Here is a 12,844-nt window from a genome sequence, read left to right as displayed (position 1 = left end):
CATCATTTCTTTTCATCTTTGAAGCCGAGAAATTCATTGCCATATTGCTCTAATATTAACGGAAATTTGAGCCATATTAATATAAAAATAAAATTGAATATATTGTTGCCAAGTAAAAAAAAAAATAGATTACATATATATGTAACTATATTCAGTAATCTGTTTATACGACGATATTACAATACAATCTTCTCACAAGTCAGTATCAAACATTTACAATTGGTTCAAAGTTAAAAAAGTAAAATAAATAAATCTAAGGGTAACTCGACTGGTAAATACAAAGAGCATGAATTTGATACTAATTTCAGAATTATATCTAAGGGTGTGTTTGGAATGAAGGAAAATAATTTCTGGAAAAAAAAATTGTAGCCCAAAGTGATGTGTTGAGTGTGATTATCATAGACAATTGAGTGATAAAAATGCGTCTTTTCATTAAATAAGGACTGATAAATTGCTGAAATATGAACATAACTACTCAGAATTTGTTTTCTATAGTATTAACATAATTTATTGTAAAAATATCAATTGTGGTAGAAGACATCACATTCTAATAGTATTGTAGAAAAATTCAATATGAACCACAACAGAGAAAATAAATTCAACAAGCACAAAAAAGCAACATGGACTAGGGGTGTGTTTGGTATGGAGGAAAATATTTTCTGGAAAATGTTTTTCAATTTTTTCATGTTTGGTTGGCTTAAAATGTTTGGAAAATCAACTCATTTTCCTCAAATTTAAGGAAAATGACTTCCCTGCCAAAATCAAGGAAAACATTTTCCAAAACTCTACTTCATCCTTTAATTTTTTTTTCTTACCCGACCCATACCTCGTAGCCGACCCTCCCCATTCAAAAAAATAAATAAATAAATAATTTTTAAAAAAAAATTAAATATATTTTTATGTAAAAATTATGCAAAGCACATAATATAAGAAAAAAATTACTTCCTATCCTACTCTTTCATAAATTACAAAAAATTCTTTTTTTTAGTGTCTTTCGGATACATAATACTGCAGGCGGATACATTAATTAATAAGCTATTGTTATCAGTTTAATGCGTTAAATAAGGGATTAAAACATAAATTATAATTGACTCCCACAAATCACGCGTACGTTTCTTCCTTCTACCAATCAGTGGTTCATAAAACTCTAACTGAACTAGAAATTTCAAATTTCAAATTATGAAACATTCTCCCTATTCTTCGAAAAAACTGTAGAAGTTTGATTCAAAAAAATTTGGAGAGCAATTTTGTGAAGATTCATAATGAATATTTCGATCTTGTTAAGACATTCTGGATTATGGGAAAGTGATGTTAGATACGAGCGATACAGAAGTGATGGGAGAGTGATTGGGGAAAATATTTCGTTCGTGAATCTTATTTCAACAATTGCAGCTGAATTGGATATTGATGAATTGAAAACAAATACGAGATCAAATACGTTGTGGAAGGTAATTCGTCTCCATTGTGTATTCAGAATGATACGGGGGTGAAATTGTACATAGAAATTAAGAAACATGAGGTGGGATTCGGTATGTATCCCCTATTCATTGATACATCGGATAAAAGTGATGAAGAGATACAAAACTTCGATGCAACAACAGGTGCAATCGTGTGTGTTGAAGGTGAAAAAAGTGACGCAAAGGCTCTAAGCATTGTTGAATAAAAAATTGATGATTCCTATTACATACCGGAAATGGAGGTGGAAAATTATATATCAGATACAAATATTTCTGTTGTGGAATTGAAGCAATTGTATAAGGATAAGGCAGCTCTAATGGCTGTAATGGAAAAATACAAAATAAAGTATAGCTTCAATTTTAAAGTTTAAAGATCTGATAACAAAAGGTATGTGATACAAATAACTGATATTGTTCTTCATTTTTTATAATTAATTTGTTAATATGTTTATCATGATACACAAATAACATGTGTTACGTGCAATCGTAGGTGTTAGGTATCATGTTCGTTTTGAGTTACTTCTGGTTATTAATGTATCAATTAAGAATGGTAGGTGAAAAATGTTTAATATGTGTATTGTGTTCAGTGTATACAATAAAGTATCATGTTCATTTTGAGATACTTCTATTTATTAAAGTATCAATTAAGAATGGTATGTGAAATAAGGTTAATAAGTACTAGATTTTGAATTAGTTATCTAATTTATATATGAACATGATTAAATGTGTCCTCATTAAACTGCGTTATATATTAATATGTGTGCATAGTACTATTTAACTAAAAGTATTTGCAATAATGTATCTTGTACTGTTCTTTTATTTTTATTTATGGATTGATACATTAAACCTGATCAAAGAACAAATATATATGGTGTAATTGCAGCTACATATTAGTTTGTTATTCAGATGATTGTTGTTGGAAATTCAAGGCGTCTGTTGGGAAAAATACAGACATATTCAAAGTGAGATACTTCAATAGTGAACATACTTGTCCATTGAGGGATAGGGTTTTAAGTAAGGTACAATCTACTGTTGGATTTGTTAGTGGTGTGACAGCACCAAAATTGGAGAATCATAAAAGAAAACATACTCTAAACGATATAATTACTGATATTAGGGCACTCTATGGTGTTGAAATTTCTTACCAACAAGCATGACAGACTAAAGAAAGTGCATTGGAGATGATCAGGGGTAAACCTGTAGATGGATATAGACAGATGCCAAGATATATATATATATATATATATATATATGTTGGAAACTGTGTATTCAAATTCATATATACGGATGCACAAATCGGAAAAAAATGAGTTTATGTATTTATTCATATCATTAAGGCCAATGATGAGAGGGTTTGAGTTCTGTATGCATGTTGTTGTTGTTGATGCTTCACATCTTAGCGGAGCTTACCGAGGGACATTTGTATCGGCAAGTACACTCGATGGGGTAGGTATGTCATGTTGTTTATTAATTTAATTTTTTAAAAAGTAATTTTAACATTCTGCAACAATTATTTATAAATAATCATAATGTTGTGTGTTTCTATGTTAAGGTTGCATATTTCCTTTAGCTTATGGAGTTGTTGACACGAAAAATGATTGTTCATGGACATGATTCTTTCAACAGTTTAAAAATGTATTTGGTGAGAGAGAAAAAATGTGTGTTGTATCTGACAGAAGTGAAAGCATAATGAAAAGTGTAAGTATTGTTTATCCAAATGTTCCTCATTTTGTATGCATATGGCACCTCTGGAAATATATTTGTACAAACTTTAGGAAAAACAGATCCACACTAAGTGATTTGTTTTATTCAATGGAAAATGCTTATAGAAAAAAGGATTTTGAAAAGTTGATGGCTAAATTGGAAAAAGTAGATGGCAGAGTTAAGAAGTATCTTCAAGATGTTGGGTATGAAAGGTGGTCTAGGTCTCATGCAGCAGTGAACAGGGGGAGAATGATGACTTCAAATATAGCGGAATGTATCAATGGTTGCCTTGTTGATCCACGGCAGCTACCTATTATAGACTTTCTGGAAGAAGCTAGAATTCTAATTGGTTCTTGGAATTGCAAAAAATCGAGAAATAGCTTCTTATACAGAGAAAACATTAGGGAGGAGATTTGAAGAACTATTGGTTATAAACCCGTCTAAATGTGCAAAAATAAAGGTAGATATCTATATTACAAGTATTATGTATCTAGCTTTACTTCTAATTATATTGTTGTGTATACCAAATGAAAAAACGTGTGATGTATCTCTAATTTGTAAACAATTGCAGGTTGTTGCATCTTCTAAATTTATTTTTTCAGTGTATGAAGGTGGGATAAGATACATTGTTTATCTTGAGAGAAAAACTTGTTGTTCATGTGGTAGATTTCAACATAACGAGATACCTTGTGCGCACGCAATGACCATTTTGAAGAAGAGGAATATTGAAGATGTACGCCCATACTGCTCTGATTACTATAAACATGAAGCATTAACAAATACTCATGCAGTTCCAATGGAACCAATGCCAGACAAAAGTGATTGGACAACTCCGGAATGTGTTTTGGAAGAAGTCGTCTTGCCACCAAGATACAAAAAAATGTCTGATAGACCAAGGAAAAAGAGGAAGAAAAATCCAGATGAAAAGCTAACCACAAACATGAATTGTTGTGGACCAGAAGGTCACAATAGAAGAACATGTACTTTCTTCCAAAAAGAGGCTTGATGGTTTCTTTTTAAGAGTACTTTTATGCTTTATGTGTAATAATTTTCTGGATATTTTGAATCTGCTAATAAGATATTATCATTTGGTGTGATTTTTACTTTATATAAATGTTACAAGAGACAACCTGTTGAAAGATACTAAATATATTGAAATTAATTGTTTTATATTATCATGTAAAATATATTGTATAATGTGTTGGGGCATATAAAAATTTGTTATTTGATAAGTGATTATGTATCATATACATGATAAGTTCAAGTATATTTTGTATCTGATAATAAAATATTGTTTGTTACTGTGCATTTACATCAATGCTACAAAATTCTACCTGTTAAAAGATACTAAATATATTGAAACTTAATTGTTTTGTATCAATTGTAACATATATACAAATTTGTAATTTGATAATAAACTACATATCATATACATAATAATTTTCTGAATATAGTGTATCTGATAATAATATAGTATCAGATGTTGTAATTTACATCAAGGTTACAAGCTACAACATGTTAATAGATACTAAATAAATTGAAAATTAATTGTTGTTTACCAAGTGTAAAATATATAGTATCAGATATTATTCTGTATCTGATGGTTATATTGTATCAACAGTATTGGTGTATACCATACTTATAAGATACAATTTGTAACAAGTTACTATATAGTAAACTATATATATTAAAACAAAATTAAAATTGAAGTACAAAATTTGACAAAATCAATCTTCAAATTAATAATTACTTAGAAATATTGTGTTAAAACGGGAAGAAATATTAGAAAAAACTAATTAATGTATCTTCACCACAATAAAACATAACTATTCTACATTAATCAGTCCATCTTCTGCTGGTGAAGTGTAGTCACTCTTCGGCCTTGTAGTTACATCATTATCGCTAACATATCCCGCCTTGGCCTTGTCCATACCATACTTCCATAACAGTGTTGCATATCTATTGCGAAGATAGTCACTCTAAAAACTAATAGATGGAATGTTGATTTCATCGCTCAAGAATTCAGTAAAAGCAGCTACATACATTCCACAGTCACTGCAAACAAGAAGAAGATACTTTAAAAAAATGAATTAAATGTGTAAGTAAAGAAATTGTTTTACAATACTAACAGACTATCGCTTTGTTGTTGCATAATATCTTGAGCATATTCCACCTCAAACGACTGTTGTGGACCCAACAGTTCACCAGTTTCTTTGTCTTTGTACGCCTCCAATGATGCCCAATTAGTTCTCTCCATTTTATCAAAGAACCCACTATCATGAAGATACTTTGGAAGGATTATAGACAACTACTTTATCTCATCGGAATAAACTTTTTTCCTTGATCCCATAGATGAGTCATACACTCGTATTCTTTAAAACAACCACAACAAACACCCAATGAAATCTCCGTCACAGTTAATCGGAATATAAGCCTCATCTACAAGATGCCATGGTAAAGCAACAAGGATCGAAAATCCATTTATGATGTTTTTGATAGACCTTTCATAAACATATACAATAACAACACGATCAATATGTTCCTGTGTACTAAGAGTATCATCTGCAGGAGCACTATAATACCTCTTGTATACAATGTTGATCTATGACTTGAACAAACAGTTGACTGTAGTGTATTTGTACTGATCCATGCTTCTTAATTTTGACTTCTTGCGTAGATAGTAAAAATTACATCTATGTGTTGTAAAATAAAAAAAAAAACATAATATATAAATCAGCACAATATGAAACAAAAAAGATACATTGAAGAAAAAGCAAACCCAATTAGTAATCTGATATCTATTTTAAATGACACATGTTGATTGTGTATCTTATACATAATTGGAATGCTTATTGTACCTGATCAGTCCAGCATTTCATTGGATGTGACATAGTATAAAACTAGCTCTTGTCAATAGGAAATGATCAGATGGTTTTCTATGAGAATGATTAAAGTCAAAATAAAAATAATTTAATAAAAAATAATAGTATAAAGATACATTAATAAGAAAAACCTACTTATTCGCATGTGATTTGAAGAGTCCCTTTTGTATCCACTCTAAGAACTCTTGCATTAAACCTGACGAGAGTTGATATGTGATTCGACATTCTTCAAATGGGTATGGACGTATGTCATCGTCTATTTTCTCCTTGCCCTTATCACTTGATCCGAAAGAAGTTAAATAGGGAGACTGCATAATCTTTGAAGGCATTATGTTACGCTGAGCTGGAGTCTTTGTATCAAGATTGGGTGCAAGCTCCTTGACTGGAAGCTGGGTAAGGTAGCTGGCTGTCAAATAGAAAATCATCACTTTTGGTTAGCTCGAGTGGAATGATTATACTCAGTGATTTGACATTAATTGGCTGGTTTGGAAGTTCATATACAAGTGCATCTATGGCTGTTTCAGTTCCGAAAGAAATGAAGTTTGATGTGGTAGAATCCTATATGATGTCAGGGAAATATAAAAAATATTACAATTTACATAAACAAATTATACCACATAAGGCAACTGTTTGCATTTTCCAATAAACAAATTATAACCATACCGATATATCAACAACTACTGGATTTGAAGAATGTTTTTCTAAGTCTTGTTGAATTGTATCGGCATCATCATCCTAATAAAGAGAATATCAGATACTATTATGATTTTTTTCAAAAATAATTAATGTATAATAATTAAAAAAACTCTTTACTTACCGCTTTCTTATCATGAATAATCACATTTTTCGAAGGATCGCTATAGTGTGTTGTGGGTAGAAGCCTAGTGGACTCTTCCATTGCCTATTCCTTAATGGATGTATCATCCTTCTGTGTTTGTAGATTTGATTATAAGAAAAAATAAATTAAAGTATCTGGCAATGGTAGAATATTAATGTGCATGATACAAAAATTAAATATAGCATCATATACATTATTAATGTATAAAGTACAATCAGTGATACACAAAAATAGCAACGTCTGTTTCATTATTAAAGTATCAACCATTAAACATGATACATTCTTAAAACTATTTAAGGAATTGAAACGAACAATAATGCATGTGATATTAATTTAAGTATCAGATACGTACGTACCTTTGCAACATTTTCTTCAGAACCCTTTTGTTTTCCCACCTCCACAACAGGTACATCAATATCATGATCAACAGTTGCAAAATTCATTTGCATGGGTGAAATGGTTTATTGGTTGAAGTTATCAGAATTGGGTAGTGGATCAACATTATCTTTCTCTATAGAATCATCCACTATATGTGGCGATGAAACGCCTCCAATATCCTTCATGATCCAAAAAATCAGTATAACACAAAACTGAAAAGGGAAGCAAAAAAATAAAGATACAACCTTTTCAGTTTTGTTATCTTTCGCGCCAACAACTTTCAACAATTCAACATGATTTTCTTTTATTAACGCCTCAAGAGCTTTAATTTTGTTGTCAAGAGCTCTAATTTTGTTGTCAACCTAGATTCAAATTAAGCATATTAAATGGAGTTAATAATGAACAAACAAATGTTTAAATCATATGGTTGTGTTTACTTACATAACACTTCATGAAATTCTTCAGTTTCTCAATTCCTGCACTGTCCAAAGCTGTTCTTCGAAAGATTGTATTATAAGGAACACCAGATACATTATCGGCTTGTTGCAATTGTGAATTTGGAGTTTGAAATGGCTGATTTGGTTGCTCATGTGGTTGTGTGGCTTTGGACACAATAATTTTATGTGGATGTACAACCTTTATTCTCTTGGGGGTGGGGTAGATCCTGCGCTAGAAACTCGTGTTGATCTCCTTAACAGTTGCTCCGGAGGTTTTGATGAGAAGTCTTCAAAACCAGGAACCTCCTCCGGTTGCACCTTCTCATTATTAACATTTGATGAATTTGGTTGAATTGGAGGTACATGACTGTTATCTGGTTAATCAAGTGACTGATTTCCTTGGGAGTTGGCTGAATGTTAGAACAATCATTCTATACAAACAAATAGTAAAACATCATGAGAACAAACGTAATAATGTATCGCAAACTAAAAAAAGGAAGTAAAAATATTGTTATGTAGTAATTACCTCAGTAAAGATGATTTCCATAAACATCTCAAATTTGGGCTTTGCACCCACAACTTTCCAATTGCATATCCTTGGTATACCATTTCCTTCTTTAACAACTATCTCATTATTTATTACAGACGCACGTTCATATACCCAGACATTAAGTGTGTATGGGAGTCCATTCAAGCGATACATTTTTTTGTTAGGGGTGTACTCTTTTCTAAATGATTTCATTAACTTTGTGAAGGCAAGTCAACCCCACGAGTACTGTTCATAACTGCCATCTTCTACCATGAAGAAATCTTCAATAGGAATTGTTGCATCACCAAGTTGCGAATATACAAATGTATAAATGAAATACAGATAGTCATTTGAAGGGCATCATCAGTGTTGTCCCAACCACCTTGTATAAAACGATCTACCAAAATTCCTTTATTTTACATTATAATTTGGACCAGGAAAATATCTTTGCACCAGCCTACTAGTTTTTGAATCTGAATATGTAAAATCTTTGATATTTTCTTTACATTTCAAACCAGTAATAATAGCAAACTCTTTGATACTAAACTGTAAGACATTTCCTTTGGCATGACGAATGTGAATTTCTTTATCTAGATTGTCCTGCTCAACCTCTAAAAGACACTTGGTAATCTGACCTTGATAGTTGCATTTGGGAATATTTAGGTATGGAGCAAATATGGTATCCTTGAATAATTCCATACCTTCGTCCTTTATTGACAACACTAAATCTTGATTAAAATTTGAGTTGTAAGTAGGACCAAACTTTAGGGAGTGCTTTGGAATATGTTTAATTACATATTTCATATTCTTCAATTCCATAAATGATGTTTATCAATCATAAAAAAAGTAAATGATACATGCATACCTACAGAGAGAAATGTTATACTATTTCAGAAATATAATGATGTTTCGCTTTATTTGATACTAAATAATAACAAAACATAATAGATAAACAAAATCAATTATTTTGTATAAACAGTGACATAATTGAATGTGATACAAAAATAAAATCTCATAACCAATATGTTGTTTAAGTATCATTTGTGCATTTATTTATGACTATGATACACTGTACAAAAAACAACCTACATGCCAAATTGTGATTTAACCAACTATCTTAGATATAGTACTCTTTACTTTATTTGATACTAAATAATAACAAAACATAAGAGTTACACAAAGTCAATTATTCAGTATATACAGTGACGTATATTTGACTATGATACAAAATATAAAATCTCGTATCCATTATATGTTGTTTAAGTATCATTTGCGCAATTATCTATCAGAATGATACATTGTACAAAAAACAACCTACAAACAAATATGTGATTTGAGCACTTATCTTATATACAGTTCTCTTTACTTTTAATACATTAACAATTAACAACAAAATTCGTAAAAAATATTGTATCTGGGAAACAACTGCATAATTCAAACAAGATACATAACAAAAAATTCTTTATCATCAGATTAAAAGAAAACGAATAAAAATAGGGGATACATATATGATAAAAAATGCATACCATGGGTAGTGTTGGTCGATTAATGGGAGGGGCAACCTTTCTACCCCTTTTCTTTGGGGTTTTCGCATCCTTTGATTTAGAATATGCATGTACTTCCTTTTCCGATTTTCTTTTGCTGGAACTTTGATTTGTCATTATTGTAGTGTCATGCATCCTTTTAAATCTCAATTCTGCCCAATTAGGATCTTTTAAATCAAATATTCGAGATTTGTTAGATGTTAGATGCTAGATGCATAATGCAAGAGCCAAAACGATGAATACACAATTTTATTTTATTTTTAAAAAAAAAGAGAAAATCAAAATGAAGAAGATGAGACAACTTAATTTGAACTCTGCATGTAGTTGAATAGTGATAGGATTCTTTTGAAATTCAAATTGATTTGAATTTGATAACTCATTTGGCAATGGGGAGAGATTGAGGGCGAAAATTAGGGAATGGAAAACGTCGGTTTCTTCTCTTAGTTTTAATCCTTCATAAACACGCTTAGGGTTTTAGTAAAGAGTTCAACAGGAGAAGAGGAGAACGTTCAATATTCTTGCGAGCTTTGAGGATTCTTGCCAAAAAATTGATTCTTTCGAGGTATGTAAGTTTTCATAGTGATGGGTTAGTTCACCCATACGCCAATCATGAGTTTCCTTATTGAATTCGTCCATGAGATTTCGTGTATTGAGTTCTTGATGAGTTTTCTTGAGGTTTTGTTCTTCATTCGTTATTAATGGAATTTGATGAGTTCTTGAGGTGAGGATTTTGAGTTTGAGGGTTGTTCTTGAGGAAATTTGAGTAGACGTTTGTTTACTTTTATTGGATTTACGAATCTAAGAGATTTTGGAAGAAATCAATCGATTCTTGGTAAATTAGTGCAAAAAATCGAGAAGAAAAATTCGTTAGAATATTCTGAAAATTGGCTGGGGCGGCGCACCCCAGATGCGCCAAGAGGGCTGGCGTTATGCGCCTGCAGCGCGCCACAAACCAGCCCCAATAAGTGGAGGGCTAGCGCCGCGCACCAAGGATGCGCCAGAGCATCAGCCCACTTTCTTCTCCGTTCTTCGATTCGTACTTGTTTCTTTGAGTTGAGCTTTCATTCTCTTCTTAATCCTATCAATTTAAACCCTCATTAATCATCGAGAGATCCTATATATCATGAATCATAACTCTTGAATTCACATTTCAAATTCAATATAGAGTTAAGAGTAAAGTTCGAGGAAGTCCTTTCGAGTCATTTTGAGAAGTCTTATACAATCTTTTAAAACTTGTTTAAAGACTTGAGTACATGAGTATGAGAATAAGGAGGTTTGAATTCATATTTGAAAATGAATAAGAGGGGACTAAGTATTCTCAAGTATGTACCACCTTTACATTTAAAAACGAGAAGAAACCTTGTTTTCTAAACGAGTTCATGTGAAGTTTTTTAGTATCATCTCTTTTCAGAGAAATCTTTTGAGTAATTATCTCAAATTGAGGAGGAGTTATGTTTTCTTTAAAACATATGAGCATGAGTTATAAATATATTATTGGGAGTAGTATTGAGCACTGATATGAGGATGCGTTTAGTCAACTAAAAATCCTCATAAATCATGTATGCTAACATGGGCAAAGGATCATACATTTTAGATGATTCCTTATTGCTTTTAAGCATAACTTAGTGGATCCACTTAGTTTAGGATGTCTTATACTTCGGCAAAGTATAGGACAGTTCTGGCAGCGTGGGCGAGTTGTATCATCACATAGCTCATAGTGATGGTTGTCGATTAGAGAATCTCCCAAATAATAGTAAAGAGTTTATTATTGTGTTTTAAAACACATTGAGGTATTATCTATTGTTTTAAAAGCTTTCTTTATACTGTATCTTTATTGTTGCTTTTATATTGAATTGATTTGAGTATTTCTGAGTTGAGTTAAGTTGAGATGAGGTAAGTATGTCTTCCTTTTTATCAGTTCAAGCTTATGTCTATGCTTTAGAGTTCCCCTTGCATGGTCGTACATTTAATGTACTAATGTCATTTGGCCTACATCTTTCATGATGCAGATACATGTAATCAGGGTCATCAACAACAGTTCCAGATTTGCTTTGGTGAGTCTCCTTGCTTCGGAGGGTTCCATACTTAGTTTCATTCTTGTTAGGATGTCGTGGGTCTTGTCCCGACTTCCATCATAATTGTTAGAGGCTTCATAGACAGTAGTGGTTTGAGGAGTCTTTTCCATTTCTATTGTTAATATTCAAGACTTGAGTTGTGTTGAGAATATTATTATTAAATAGTAAAAGTGTGCTTCTCTCTAACAGCTTAAGCTTTTAGATGAGATGGTCACAGACTTCAACATGGTATCAGAGCAGGCAGAGGTCCTGAGATCGAATCTCACCGCCACCCAAATCAAAAAGAATTTCCACGTGTTTGGTCCATGAAAAAAAAAATCAGACCCGCACGTGAGGGGGCGTGTTGAGAATATTATTAAATAGTAAAAGTGTGTTTCTCTCTAACAGCTTAAGCTTTTAGATGAACAGTTTTGTATTGATATAGCTAACCAACTTCCTAAAGTAATAATGTCTCAATAAGTTGAACAGTTTTGTATTGAGTATTTCAGAGTATTTTGAGTTAAATCGTTATGAGTTGAGTTTGTTTTGAGATTTCTATTTCAACTGAGTAAGTTTTCTGCTGAGTATTGAGTCAGGCCAAGGGTTCGCTTGGGGACCATAAATGATTCACGAGTGTCGGTCACGTCCAGGGTGTAGGCTCAGGGAGTGACACAACCCCCTACCCCCTATCAAATAAAAATATCAAAAAAATTACAAAATATTTTTGAAAATTGTTTCAAATATTAAGATTTTTTTTAACTCATCCAACTCCTACCACCCCCCCCCCCCACCCCCAAAAAAATATTGCTTTTGAAAAATATTTCAATTTTTTTTTACTTTTTACGCCACCCTCCCCCCACCACAAACAAGGTCACCCCTACCAGCCCGTCAATTTTTAAAAAAAAAATCATTTTTTACGCCACACCACCCCTAAGCCCCCCTGCGCACGCTAGCCCCAATAAAAAAAATTCAAAAAATTGCTTTTGAAAAAAAAATCATTTTTTATGCCCCCCCCCCCCCC

General features: G+C 32.0%; 2 pseudogenes; one reads left to right on the top strand and one right to left on the bottom strand.

The window, feature by feature from the left end:
• The first annotated feature begins 3,269 nt into the window (after positions 1-3,269).
• LOC125869297 (uncharacterized) lies at positions 3,270-4,167 on the top strand (annotated as a pseudogene).
• Positions 4,168-4,987: 820 nt separating this feature from the next.
• On the bottom strand, positions 4,988-9,886 carry LOC125869270 (uncharacterized; annotated as a pseudogene).
• Between the last annotated feature and the right edge of the window lie 2,958 nt (positions 9,887-12,844).

Source organism: Solanum stenotomum, chromosome 6 (genome assembly GCF_019186545.1).
Source record: "Solanum stenotomum isolate F172 chromosome 6, ASM1918654v1, whole genome shotgun sequence".
NCBI lineage: Eukaryota > Viridiplantae > Streptophyta > Magnoliopsida > Solanales > Solanaceae > Solanum > Solanum stenotomum.
This window is presented reverse-complemented; position numbering and strand designations above follow the sequence as displayed.